The 13544-nt window shown below is 31.3% G+C and overlaps 1 protein-coding gene and 1 long non-coding RNA gene across 7 annotated transcripts in view; one reads left to right on the top strand and one right to left on the bottom strand.

The window, feature by feature from the left end:
- The window catches only part of LOC127724635 (E3 ubiquitin-protein ligase rnf213-alpha-like), a 1011139-nt gene that overhangs the window by 552213 nt on the left and 445382 nt on the right, over positions 1-13544 (bottom strand). The gene's annotated exons all lie outside the window — the stretch shown is intronic.
- On the top strand, positions 7311-12522 carry LOC127724813 (uncharacterized). Its single transcript, XR_007992724.1, has 3 exons — positions 7311-7518; positions 8234-8310; positions 12376-12522. It is a non-coding gene; the product is annotated as an uncharacterized LOC127724813 (long non-coding RNA).

Here is a 13544-nt window from a genome sequence, read left to right as displayed (position 1 = left end):
TCATTTTTGAAGGCCGTGTTGTGACATATAGGTGCTTAAATCTGCTATATCGGCACCCTGTTGGATATTATTCTCATTGGCAATCATATCCATGGTATATATAAACTTCTACAAAAAGCTAGGTAAGGTAGTCACTGCTGTATGTTGAATGAACGGCTAAAAAAAAAGAAGAGAAAATACTCCCAACAGGTTGAATGGTGTCACATCATAGTATTTAATTGAAAACCAACTCTTTGGGAAGCGTCATGAAAAAGTGGCAGAAGATTCCTAGGGGGCATTCAAAACTAATAAGTTCAATTATACTGAAAACGTCTTGACAAAAAATAAAAGAGACGAAAAGACAAACATCAGTCTGAAAAACCCAATATATAAAACTAGATACAAAGTAACACGAGCCTTACTAATCATCGTAGGTAGTGGATGGTTCTCTGAAAGGGTAAGCAAGACCTGCTCCACATATGGAAACCCTCGTTTTGCTCTTAGTGAATACAAAGTCTCATTCGGTGGTGTTAATCAGTTTTTTTAAATGGTTTGTTTCACGAAAATTATTTCAAGAGTAGACAAATATGTCAAATTTCAAGTAAGAGTCAAATAAGTGACAGTTGTTTATGAATATTCTTAACGTTTATAACTATTTGGTAAGAAGAGAGAGTAGATACCGAATTGAAATAGAAATTCATAAGTAATAAAAACAGACAACCACATGGGAAAAAACAAAAAAATGAAAACAGCAAAAGACCATTACGAATACAACAATGAAAAATTAAAACATTACACAAAACAAAAATTGAGGGAAAAAAAGCCAACCCAAAAACCTTTGGTGAACTAAGATGCTCTGAAGATTTCAGCAGTTTCTGCTCAACAGATGTGTGCTGTAGTTTTTATCATTCTGGTATAAATCAGGTGATAAGCTGCATTTAATTAAAAATATCGAAAAAAAGATGGCATTGTGGTAACGACAAAAACGGTCAACCAAATCATGATGGCGTCCTTAGAACTTGCAAGGGGATAAATCTACCTGTTACATTTGCAATCATATATGCGATAGCTGCCTTATAAACAGTGACCCTAAGACTACGAAAGAAATCAATGTAGGCATACGCAAACTCTAGAACGCTGCATATGCTGGGAGATATATACTCCATATGCAGCCGCTGTCGGAATTTTGCTTTACAGGAATTAAAAGCTGACAATAGGAAAATTAAAATCATCCCTTTTTCGTAAAATATGTCAACCGACTAACATTGTCAATTTATATATTTAAGCATTTATATTAGTCAGACTGTATCTGAGGTGTCATTTTACAAGTTTATTGGAATAGATGTAATCACTTTAACTTTGGTTGATAGTTGTCTCATTGGCAATCATACCACATCTCCTTATGTTTATATACTGTCGTCTTCAAACTGTAAATGACTCAACTCAGCTATATAGCGGAAAGTGAAGTTAGATTATATCTAATGCCAACTGCTTATCTTTTTTCTTTAGCAGCTTCTGTATCAATAAAAAAAGGGAAATGTGGTATGATTGCCAAATAGACGACTATTTACGAGAGTTCAAATGAAGTGAATGTAAACAATTATAGTGAACCGTACGGCCTTCATATCGTATAGTCGGCTATAAAAGGCTATAAAATTCAAACGAGAAAACCAATTGCCTAATTTATAACAAAACCATTTACGAAAAACAATTATGACAGACATGAACCATCGACAACCACTGAACTTCAGGCTCCTGACTTGAGACAGGCACATACACAAATTTGGCGGGGTTAAACATTGTGGGTCAACTCTCCTTCTAACATAGGTTAGTGGCGAAACAGCATAACATAAGAATAAATTGTAAAAATAAGTAGCAAAAGATCGATACGAGGCACAAAAACAACTAACATAAAAACAATAGATACAAAGTACATGAATAAGAGTACTTGCAATTACTGAAAGCTAGTTCAAGGCCAATAACAACTATGAAATACATCTTGTACTCTCAGACTAAAGTATCAATCAGTTCTCATCCAATGGATTTAGTTTAGAAACGTCATCAACAGTCTGAGAAACGCATGACATTGTACAATGCCACAATAATAAGTACTAGTAAACCGTATAGGCAGAATATTGGATAATGAGTTCTCATAAATGTGCATATATAGCAATATATATCTTGTTCTGTTTAATTTTTTTGAAAACAAAATCATTGTTAGCACCAATAAAAACAATATTTAAAGATTTTACTATTGTGTTATATCGATAACCTTTAAGAACTAGTTTATTCAAAGGATGGATCGTATCTCAATTTCCGGGCTTTATAAACACCATGACCGTAACAATTAGGATGTTATATCCCATTTTTCATAAGAACTCTATAGCTCTTTGTATCTATGACTAAATTTAATTTGCGGTAACGAAATCCCTAACTTCATAATTTCTCAATAGTACATATATTATGTTCATTGAAAAGGCATAGCGATGAAGTTATGAAATGTACACACCGTAAGAAAATGCAAAAGGAACATCACCGTCAAAAAGGGAAAATTAACAATTGGAAATGAAACATCGTCTATTTTGTCGTACATTTTTATATAAAGTTTCTCGTGTAAACTAAAATATGAGTCAGTCAGTCTTGTGAATAAAGAACAGCTGGCAGCTGGGCAAAGATGTTTCCCAAAAGAATGTCGATTGAAAAACACGTCATCAGAACGGAAAAAAATATGTTGACTTTGAAACTATCCAGCATTTTGCTATGTCAGTTTCAGTAAAAAAGAATAATTGTTTTTTAAATCGTTTTTGCTAATCTACGTGTTGTGTTAATGTTATTCTGTGTTAATGCAAGCTATTCAATAAGAATATTCAAGAATGTGACGTATCTCTTAAGATTTGTAAACGTTAATACGTGACAAAGTATACTATTGTACATTACTACTGACAAATGTAAAACCAAAGGCATATTCTCAATAGGGGCTTCTAACAAATATTAGGAAAAAAACTAGCGCTATCCATCTTCACATTCCGTTTTTTTAAAAAGAGATAACGATTGATTTGCATTTCTTTAAAACTCTATTTCGTGAATGATAAAGTTGTATCTCAGATTTCATATTTGACAGGCGACAAAACATGCTTTGTGAAGAAAAAACAAATTTGATTCAAACGAAACATTCTCGGAAACGAAACTGTAAGCAGCTAGTTTTTTTTGGAGATTCATAAATGTTAGATATAAACAGCATACTATTTCTTGTGTTGGCTGAGTTGAACAGTTTTTTAAAACTCAAGACAGTATCGTTGGATTTTTATTCTTGCATTCACACGGACAACTATTGTGCGGAAGCATCAATTCAATATGACAGAAACTTGAAGCATAAAAACATTAACTTAGATACTAAAACAGACACCATTTCTCCGTATTAAAAAAAATAATTGCTAGAACTTATCTTCCGATCTATATGAGCTTAACTTAAATTGTGCAATATATATCGTTGTCCAAATCATTGTATTTCTTTGTGCAATGTCATATGAAGTGCACATATTTGCTGTCGGATAATTCCTGTTAACTGGTGTTTGATTAAACAGTCAAGTCATCTGAGTTATATCCTCAAGTTGTAATCATCGTTCTGTTAAAAATGTTAAAAAAAATTCTTCAATTTATTTCTCTCTGTTTTCGACTAATTTAAACTACTTAATATATGTTTATATATAATGTTGTTCTATTCATACTTTACCTGTATGCATTGTCATGTGCAGTGTCATTATTTTTACGAGTAAATGAATGAATTAATCAATTTCTTAGATCTTTTCTTCCGACTTAAAGTTATGACTGTCTAGTATTGACTTAAACTTACAAGGCCTTATGTGAAATATGATTTTTATACAATAATACAACTGTCTAATTTTTTTGAATTTTAAATGATTAGTTTTGTTGAATGATCGAGGTGTGTAAAGTCTTTGTAGGTTTTATACAAACCAGGATTCAAAGAGAATTTCAAATTAAAAAAAATATGTGAATAAATATAAACGAATGGAGAAAAAGCGGACTGTGTCTGATAATAATGATCAAACGTCTTCCTAAAAAACCCAACTCAGCAAAGGTATGAGAGGAAAATTATGTTTTAGAATAACTTTATAAAAAATATATGAATGTCCTTTGTCAATCTATAACACTAGTTAATGAACGTTAGTCTCAGATGGTCATTTTGATCTAAACAACATCTGAAAGGTTTGAACAATAAATTATTAAGTCATGTTCAGTCTTTAATCAATTGTCAGACTAATCGACTGCGGTAAATTTAGAATTTTTCAGACTATGCACCTGCAGTCAATTCAGTACTGTTAGGTACCTTTTTAGACAATTCAGTTGTTGTTGATGTGTACAGGTAAAAAACCAATACTGAAAAGTTTGAACATAGACTGCACAGAATTGAATTGACTGCAAGATATCAGTCTGAACTTTACTGAATTTTCCGCAGCTAATAAATCTGGAAGTTGACTAAAAGATTGAAAACGACTTAACAATTTATTGTTCAGTCTTTCAAGAACTGTTTATTATAAAATGGCCGTTTCAGATCATAATTAGTTAGCTAGTTCAAATTGGGAAAACACAGCTCTACCAAGGGACTACAGTTTGTTAATTCTTCCATTTCTGTTATCAATGTTACCACTACAAAAGATATTTCTTCATGATTGTTGTTTTGTACCACTTCTTTTGTTTGTCAGTAACACCAAATTTCGTTCGAACCAGAAAAGATTGGAATGAATTGAACAACGAAAATAATTATATTTTTCCCAACTGTTTACCATTAAGATCAGTATTCTTCAGTTGTTTACAAACAAATTTGCATAATCAAAATATATTAATTGATCCACTAATTTTCCCATTTGTTTTACTTTTAGAATTGGAATGATGGTAGTTTTAAAGTTAATCGTATTGACGAATACTTTCCATTTAATAGTTGTTATGGAAGAATGTGATGGTTAAAACCACTTTTATCGTTTCAAAATGATATTTTATTTTCAATATAGAATAAGTTCAATGATAACGTAAAAAAGATCCATTTAACTAGAATCAGAAAGAATGAAAATAATTGTCTCAAATACATACAAACATAGTTGTGTTTTAGTCGTACTTTTAGTATATATACAGTTTGGTTTGGTTGTTAATTGTTTGACATTCATGATTTCTTGAGAAAAAAATTTCGTATTGTAGTGTAATAATTACTATGTAAGCAAGGTGTGTATTTCATGATTCGATTCATTTTTTTTTTGCTGTAATATTAAGGAACAATCAAAATATTCGATCTCATCCCACATGCCTAAACACTCAGAACAAAATCGATGTAAAGACAATAAGACATCCTATTTTTTTATCTGACAGGTCTACTATATATAAACTTCAGTTTCGTAAGAGAGGATAAAAATAATATGATGTCTTATTGTCTTTACACTCTTCACGTTTTCATTCCGATTTTGTTCTGATTGTTTAGGCATGAGGGATGAAATCAAATATTTTGATTGTTCTTTCAAATTACAGCGACAAAAATGACTCGAATCATGATATACATACCTTGCTTATATAGTAGTTATTTCACTACAATTCGATAACTTTTCATCTATTCATCTTATTCGTTTATACATGTTATTTCAAACGTAAAATTTTGAAAATATAATTTTTACCCCAGAAGTCATAAAGTCAAACAATTAACAACAAAGCCCAACTGTTTATTTTCATTTATTTTGGTATCAGTATGAAATCTTTACAAAATGCCAGAATTCGGGGCTGAATATAAAAATATGTAACACAACTTGGACAAAAACAATATTTGGTAAAAACAAATAAATGTGCACGTCATTACTATATTATGATTTTTTTTTACAATCATTTATTTTAAAATCGTACATGCAATACATGTAACCTGTGGACAATTAATAAATTTGTACAGAACCAAAAAGATAAAATCACACAAAAAGCCTAGCAAAGAAGGAAAAGACAGGATTGACCTGAAAATCTTATTTACAAAAGCATGGGTATAGGAAAACCAATTCAATAACATCAGAATTCAGTACACGTTAGCATCGAAATCTATGCGATCACAGACCGGTGAGACCATTATGAACTCTTGAACAATTGAACTTTTTATCATTCGAATATTTGTATTTCTAGTTATAGATTTTACAACGATTTCGTTTCACGTATGATGACAAATATCCTGCAATCTATACGGTTTTGACTTTTGATTCAAGATTTACAAACCTTTATTTCGATACGAGAAAATGCCATCTTCGAATATGACTTCAGTTTTTAGCAACTTTTAAAAACAATGCAATAATCAGATTAAAATTGTTGAAAAAAGAAACCAACAGCATCATAGAAAATATTCTAGAAACGTGAAACCTGACATTTTTTACTAAGGTTAATATTGCCTTAATGGTAAATATGTATTATTATTACCCTGGCAGCCTTTGAAAAGAGAAATAGAAATGATGTTACAACATTAGGGAATATTTTAGGTCAATTTGTGTTTAAGTTGAAGCTTATTCAACCGAATGATAACGATGAACGACTTAAAACAAAACTAATGCATATACGTTGCACACTCCTGTATTTAAAGCTATAACAGAAAAAGTATACATGAAAAGTAAAATAACAAAAATACCGAACTCCAAGGAAAATTCAAAACGGAAAGTCCCTTGTCAAATGGCAAAATCAAAAGTTCAAACACATCAAACGAATGGAAAACAACTGTCACATTCCTGACTTAGTACATGCATTTCTTTATGGAGAAAATGGTGAAGTATCAAATAATTGGCAAAAGTATTCAAAATAGAATAACACAATCATATTAAGTTCTTTTTATTAAAACATCTCTAATCGATCATTGAATTTTGTTTCCTTTAAATTTTGTTTACTTATCTTCAATTTGAATAAGTCTTGAAAATTGAATACACCGTTCATCTTTAAGATTTGAGAGAGATATGTGTATTTGATTGTAGATGTAACGCGTGCCTGGCGTAACAAACTATAAGCCTGGTATCTTTGATAAGGGGTTGCCATGTTTATTTGTAGATCAAATAGTTTTCTCAACAGGTGTCAACTTATTAATAAAGAACGAAATCTAACAGTCGGAAGTAGTGTGGTTAAACGTTTAAATGTATAATCTTTTGTTGAAATGCTCGATTATCATGGCATTTGGATAACGATAATTCTAATAAGCAGGAGATACACGAGCTCGTTTTTAATCTATCACCTACTACATTTCTGGTTGGAAAATCCGTAGCGAAAACATTTGCATATTATTGGATAACACACAAGTTCAAATTATTTATTCTGAATGGAGTGTACATTTTTGAGGCTTCAAAATGTGAAGTCCAAATCAATGCTGATTTATTATGTAGGTTGGTTGAATACTATAAAGCCCAGAAGTTGCCAAATGATTGGAATAGTCCGTGTCATTTACAAATATGAAGTTGTTACAAGCAGGAATCGTGTTATTCATAATGTTTCTTCTGGTCTGTAAAAACAAAGGCCATTCTGGTGAGTTACTTTTCTACAGGTTACAAAATTGTATATGTTAAATACTACTACTAATTATGATAATAACAATAATCATAAAGATAAAAAATGATGTTATTCTTTATTTTACAAGAGTAAGTAATAAAACATAATCTAAGCGAAACAAACAAAGTAAACCATTTAGAATATATTTAGAAAACACATAGAAGGCAAAGGAATAATAAATGATCTTTAAAAAACACATGGCAGATGAACAATGTTAAGTTATTCTATCATATAGATTTGACATATTTCTCACTCTTAACAGATTTGAAATGTTTTCATACGTAAGAAAATATGGAAAAAATTCATACAATAATATGCACATTAATCTTGTACCCCCAACTGGTTGGTGTCAAATAGAAGATTAACCGAACAATACGATAATTCAAATACCACAAAGCTGTCTATATGCCAAGAGACGAGTTCTTTCAGGTACGATTCCCTGTTTCAGAATCTCAAGGCCTATGAATAATTGCTCTAGTCTCGAAATGAAAATAACGTCACATCACTTGTAGGATTTAGATTGTAGTGAACGGTGTCAAGCGGTAGCAACATTTTTGTGTATGCTGTCAAAATTGTTTTTCAATTACATTAAATTCTAAATAAGTACGAATCTATCATCCCCTATTTGTTTTACTCTGTGTTTTAATCTTCTAAGCATTGACACATGATATATTATGATTCCGTTTTGTAGATTGCTGCATTAATAATGACGACTTGGACATCTGTGGCCAAAAAGTGGCGAGGAATTGTCCTCATTTACAAAATAAGGTAGTTTAGTCTATTAGAAATTATATGTTAAAGATACCAAATATATAAAAAAAAAAGACGTAACTATTAAAACAAATTCAAGGAGATTGGTATATTTTAAAGATTTGTTTGGATAAAAAATATTTTTTGTCTATTGCAAACAACATTCACTTTATTTGAACTCTGGTGGATAGTTGTCTCATTGGCAATCATACAACATCTCCTTATTTGTACAAGATGAAGCAGTTATTGCCCTTAAAAAAGAAATCATATACATATTTAGATTAAAAATAGTAAAAATTATAATATAATATCATTAATAACATTAATTTAATAATATAACTGCGCTATGTTAATTAAAAAGAGGAAACAATCCTGAGTTAATATGATAATAGTATTGATAATAGAAATAACAAAATGTTTTTTTGACCTTTTTACAATCTTAAATAGTAAAGATAAAAACTTTGAATATGTGTATCCAGTACCAAAATTAATGAACCTTGAAAGTTTTTCTAATTTTTCATAAAATATGTCAAAATTAGAGTTCGATAAGTTGTTCCATCTTTATATGCCTCAATGATAACTAAAGACACTCTCAGTTGATAATAATATGTCAGCAAGTTATGAAATCATTATTTTGCTAGGTAAACCCAGAATTTCAAAATTAAAGCAAAAATATAAAGTCCGCTAATGTAACAACCAAAATCCTTTAGCTAGTTACATTAAGACTCGTTCCATTTGGAGTTGGTACAAATCCATCGGTTTTTGTTTGTTACCTTGATTTGAATGTTCTTTAAGGACCTCTGAGATTTGAACATCGGTAAACCACTGACTCAAATTTATATACTTTCTTTTACAATTAAGGTAGATGGGGGTCTAAATTACAATTGATAGAATTTTTTAATAATTTGCCAAAATGTAGTTTAGTTCATGGCTTTTTCCAATATATAACGAAAAGTATGGGTCACGGATCTTTTTTTTCAAGCTACGGGTTGTGAAAAATTGTCAGATTTTGTAAAGATTGTTCATTGAAAACATAATTTTGAGCAATAAAATGAAAACTAAACGATAGAATTTTAAGATAAGATATGAGCAGATAGCTCTTATAATGGGCTTCCGAAAAAAGAAATAAAAATAAGGACAACGGTACTCATGTTCTTGCTACAAAAGAAAATTGGTAAATTCATAACACATTCCAGTATAAAAGTTACATTATCTGAGCTATCTCCCCTTAGATGGCAAAAATATGATAAAACACATAATTTTCTTCATTTAGATGAAAATTCTTACAATTCAAACACATTCTAATTTGCACATTTCATTAAAGATCTAACACCAATAGTTTTCTGCTATTGTACAATCCAAGATGGCAGAAGACACCCGAGCTATTTAAACCATACATAAACAATAGAATGTTTTAAGACATCTGCTTAGTAATTTATATAGATTTCTTCGGAGTCCGGGAAAAAACTTGTTCTCCTTATATTAAATGTTATAATATGTTTTATGTAAATTTGATGGTAATGGTATTTTACGTAATGATACATTTGAAATATTCCTATGCTGAGTGGGATAAAAGTATTTAGTTGGTATTAAATCTCAAAGAAAAGCGATATAATCTTTTAAAGTATCAATAAAGAACTACAGTTTTCATAATTTACAGCATTCTTTACCAACTAATTACTCCCTAATGGCGTTGTTAGTTTTGTGAATTAGTTGACGTTTCTCGCAACTTCAAGTTGCAATTGTAGTACTTTTAGATATTGTATTTAGTTTTATACAATTACCACTGGTCTCACTGACATATTGAATCTTGGTGTTTCATAAATTAAGGTTATCTTCTCTGAATTATACCTGCTAAATCGCTATTTTGATTTGCTTAAAAAAATGAAAAACCTTGTTGTACTAGATATAATATAATCAATATATATTGCTGTGTGTTTGTTTATTCCACATTGGCTAGAGGTATAGGATAAAAAAATGAAAACAACACGTTATAAATTTAATGCGTCCGAAGCGCTTTTCTGGATTTACCCTCGTCAGGAACTCTCAAAGCCGAATATTTGAAAGCCAAGGATGTATAAAACCGAAACAGTTGTAGAGCTATATAATAAAATAAAATGCTTCGCTGAGCGCAGCCTGATACGACCCTGAACAGTTGGGGCAAATTTGGACACAATATTCAAGCTTGATACTGTCTGAATTTGGATTGTGATCAAATTTTTTACATAATATAGGTTTCTGATACAAAATAAATGTGGTCAAAGATCTTATAAATTCATTCCGCAATACTGTGCAATTGAAGATTTCTTCTTGAAAGTTTTCAAAAATTCGAAATTTTGAAAAATTTTGAAAAAAAATTACAAAATTTCTTAAAAAAAATTGGGAAAAAATCCCCCCCCCCCCCACCCAACTTTTTGAAACCCCCCTTGGAGCAATAACCCCAAAACTCAATCCCAGCCTTTCCTTTGTAGTATGGAACCTTGTAGTACAATTTCAGAGATATCCATACACTTACACACAAGTTATTGTCTAGAAACTAGAAAAATACATGTTTTTGGCCCTTTTTTGGCCCCTAATTCCTACATGTTTAAGGCAATTAACCCCAAACTCAATCCCAGCCTTCCCTTTGTTATATGGAACCTTGTGGTAGAATGTCAAAGAGATCCATATACTTACACACAAGTTATTGTCTGGAAACTAGAAAAATGCTTGTTTTTGGCCCCTTTTTGGCCGTTAAAGATTCCTAAACTGTTGGCCTGATAACCCCTAAAATGAATCCCAACCTTCTACTTGTGGTATTAAACATTGTGGTACAATTTCAGAGCAATCGAAATATTATACACAAGTTATTATCCTAAAACTAGAAAAATGCTTGTTTTGGGCCCCTTGTTGGGCCCCTAATTCTTAAACAGTTGGGACCATCATCCATAAAATCAGACCCAACGACGCAAACGCAGACGCAGACGACGACGACAACATACCATTATACGATCCCAAAAAAATGTTTGCGGTCGTATAAAAATGACCTGATATAATAGCAAAATCCTTCTAAGGCCAACTTTGCCTGAGGGAGTTGAAACCTTAGGAGAGGGTTGAGATCTCACAAAACATGTTTAAACCCGCCGCATTTTTGCGCCTGTCCCAAGTCAGGTACCTCTGGCCTTTGTTGGTCTTGTAATTTTTTTCATAATTTTGGTTCATCTATATGTTTCGGAGTTTAGTGTGACGTCCTTTTTCGCTGAACTATTATACATTATTGTTTAGGGGACAGCTGAAGCTCTCCTCCGGGTGCGGGATTTTCTCGCTGTGTTGAAGACTCATTGGTGACCTTGGGCTGTATTTTTCTCTTTGGTCGGGTTGTTGTCTCTTTGACACATTCCCCGTTTCCATTCTCAATTTTATTTATATTTAGCGCCGCTTCTAAAAGAAACACACGAGCCTTTAGGACTGGCCAGACAGTTACTGGTTTAATGTTTCTGTTGAATGCTAATTTTGTAAAGAATTTTGAATTGCTGAAATTGTGAACAGAATACTTTGTGTTAGTGTTTAGCATTTAGCATTTAAATTTGATAGACGATTTTCTTAAAGCTCTTATACTATTAAAGATCACAGTTTGGGATGAGATCCATAGATAATCAATTAAATAATTAAAGTAAATATCGTTTGCCATGAGACTGTCAAACAAACAGCATGATCAGATTCCTAGCAATATCATTTATATAAGGTGTCTTTTGAACTTTTTTTGATTTGAGCGTCACTGATGGGTCTTTGGTGAACGAAACGCGCGTCTGGCGCAAATATGTCAATCCTGGTATCTATGATGAGTTTATTTATATAATGTAGATTGCTGTTAGTTTTGTCTACCTCCCTCTTTTTACATGGTTTTAACGGTTTCTCTTTGACCCATGAATTTAAATTGTTCGTTTGTTGTCTTACGATAAACCCAAATATTAAAAAATGGTATACGACAACACAATTATGCATAATGTTTCAGAAATCAATATTGCCTCCTTCATTATTAATTTAAAATTTCGGAAATTTCTTTGATTCACTATTTGCATCAAAATTATTTTTTTCTTTCAGGTTATACGTTGTGAGCAAACTGTGGCACGTGAGAGAAGACGTGAGCAAAGATTGAGAGATGAAATGAGCAACTGAATTTGATTTAAACAAAACATCGCCAAATATAGATCAAAACAGCTGTTCCTTTTAAATTGATGAAACAAATGTGCCAAACAAAAATAAATATGTATAATTGACTATATATAATAAAATATCAATATCGATATGCATATTTGAATTTATTTTCACGTGATAGCAATGAAGCAACAACAAAAAACACGCAGGCGATACAAAAAAACCCAAAGAAAAGACAAAAAGACAAAAAAACAAGACACATAATGCCACAAAAAAATGAGAATACGAACGCGTCACATTCGATGATGACACAACCCAGAAAAAGAAAAAAAAACATCCTATTTTAGTCATATCAGTTCTATGGTCATATCTGTGGTTAGTATTCCTTTTTGTTTATATACACTCGTAGTTCCTCATGTTTTTAAGCATGCTTACATCATTGGCTTTTAAATTCTTTGCTGATAGCTTCTCATGAGGGTAAATTTGATAAAACTCTTCGGATGCACCAAATTATAAAACGTTATATTTATCCTGACACAAATATTCAAAAATATCCAGCAATATAACGAGTAAATCCGTAAAACATTCGCTAAAAAATTACTTCAACTTTTCAACTACGAATGCTTGGTCCAATAACTTATTTGTAAGCAGCAACTCTCTATTTACAAAAGTCATGACAGGAACGCAGGTTCTAGAATGTCGAATAAAATGGAACATGAATACTTTATAAGCATGACGTTGACATGTTGCTAGAATTAAGGGAAGTACGCAATGATACAAAATGTCTGCTTCTTTGCTTAGTGTGTGTGTGTCAATTTCTAGTTGTAAGTAACCGAATCTGTTTTAAAACCTTGTTACTAATGTCTAATCGTATGAATATAAAGATGTCGTCTCGGATATTTCGGATAAGGAACTCTCAAAAGTATTTGATTCTACCAATTAAGGTAATATTCGTTATAATAAATCAAACTAATCGTCACAAGAGAGTATTTATAAGTTTAAATAGAGTTGACAATTGATGTTCAATCATTATTAATCGATTATATCGTTATGATAATTTATTTTTAAAGCTTAAGTCAACTGTTATTGTATCAATCTATTTCCGAATACTGTAC

Source organism: Mytilus californianus, unplaced genomic scaffold (genome assembly GCF_021869535.1).
Source record: "Mytilus californianus isolate M0D057914Y unplaced genomic scaffold, xbMytCali1.0.p SCAF_14, whole genome shotgun sequence".
Classification (NCBI taxonomy): Eukaryota; Metazoa; Mollusca; class Bivalvia; order Mytilida; family Mytilidae; genus Mytilus; species Mytilus californianus.
The sequence above is the reverse complement of the archived record's forward strand: the minus strand, read 5'-3'. Positions and strand labels throughout refer to the sequence as shown.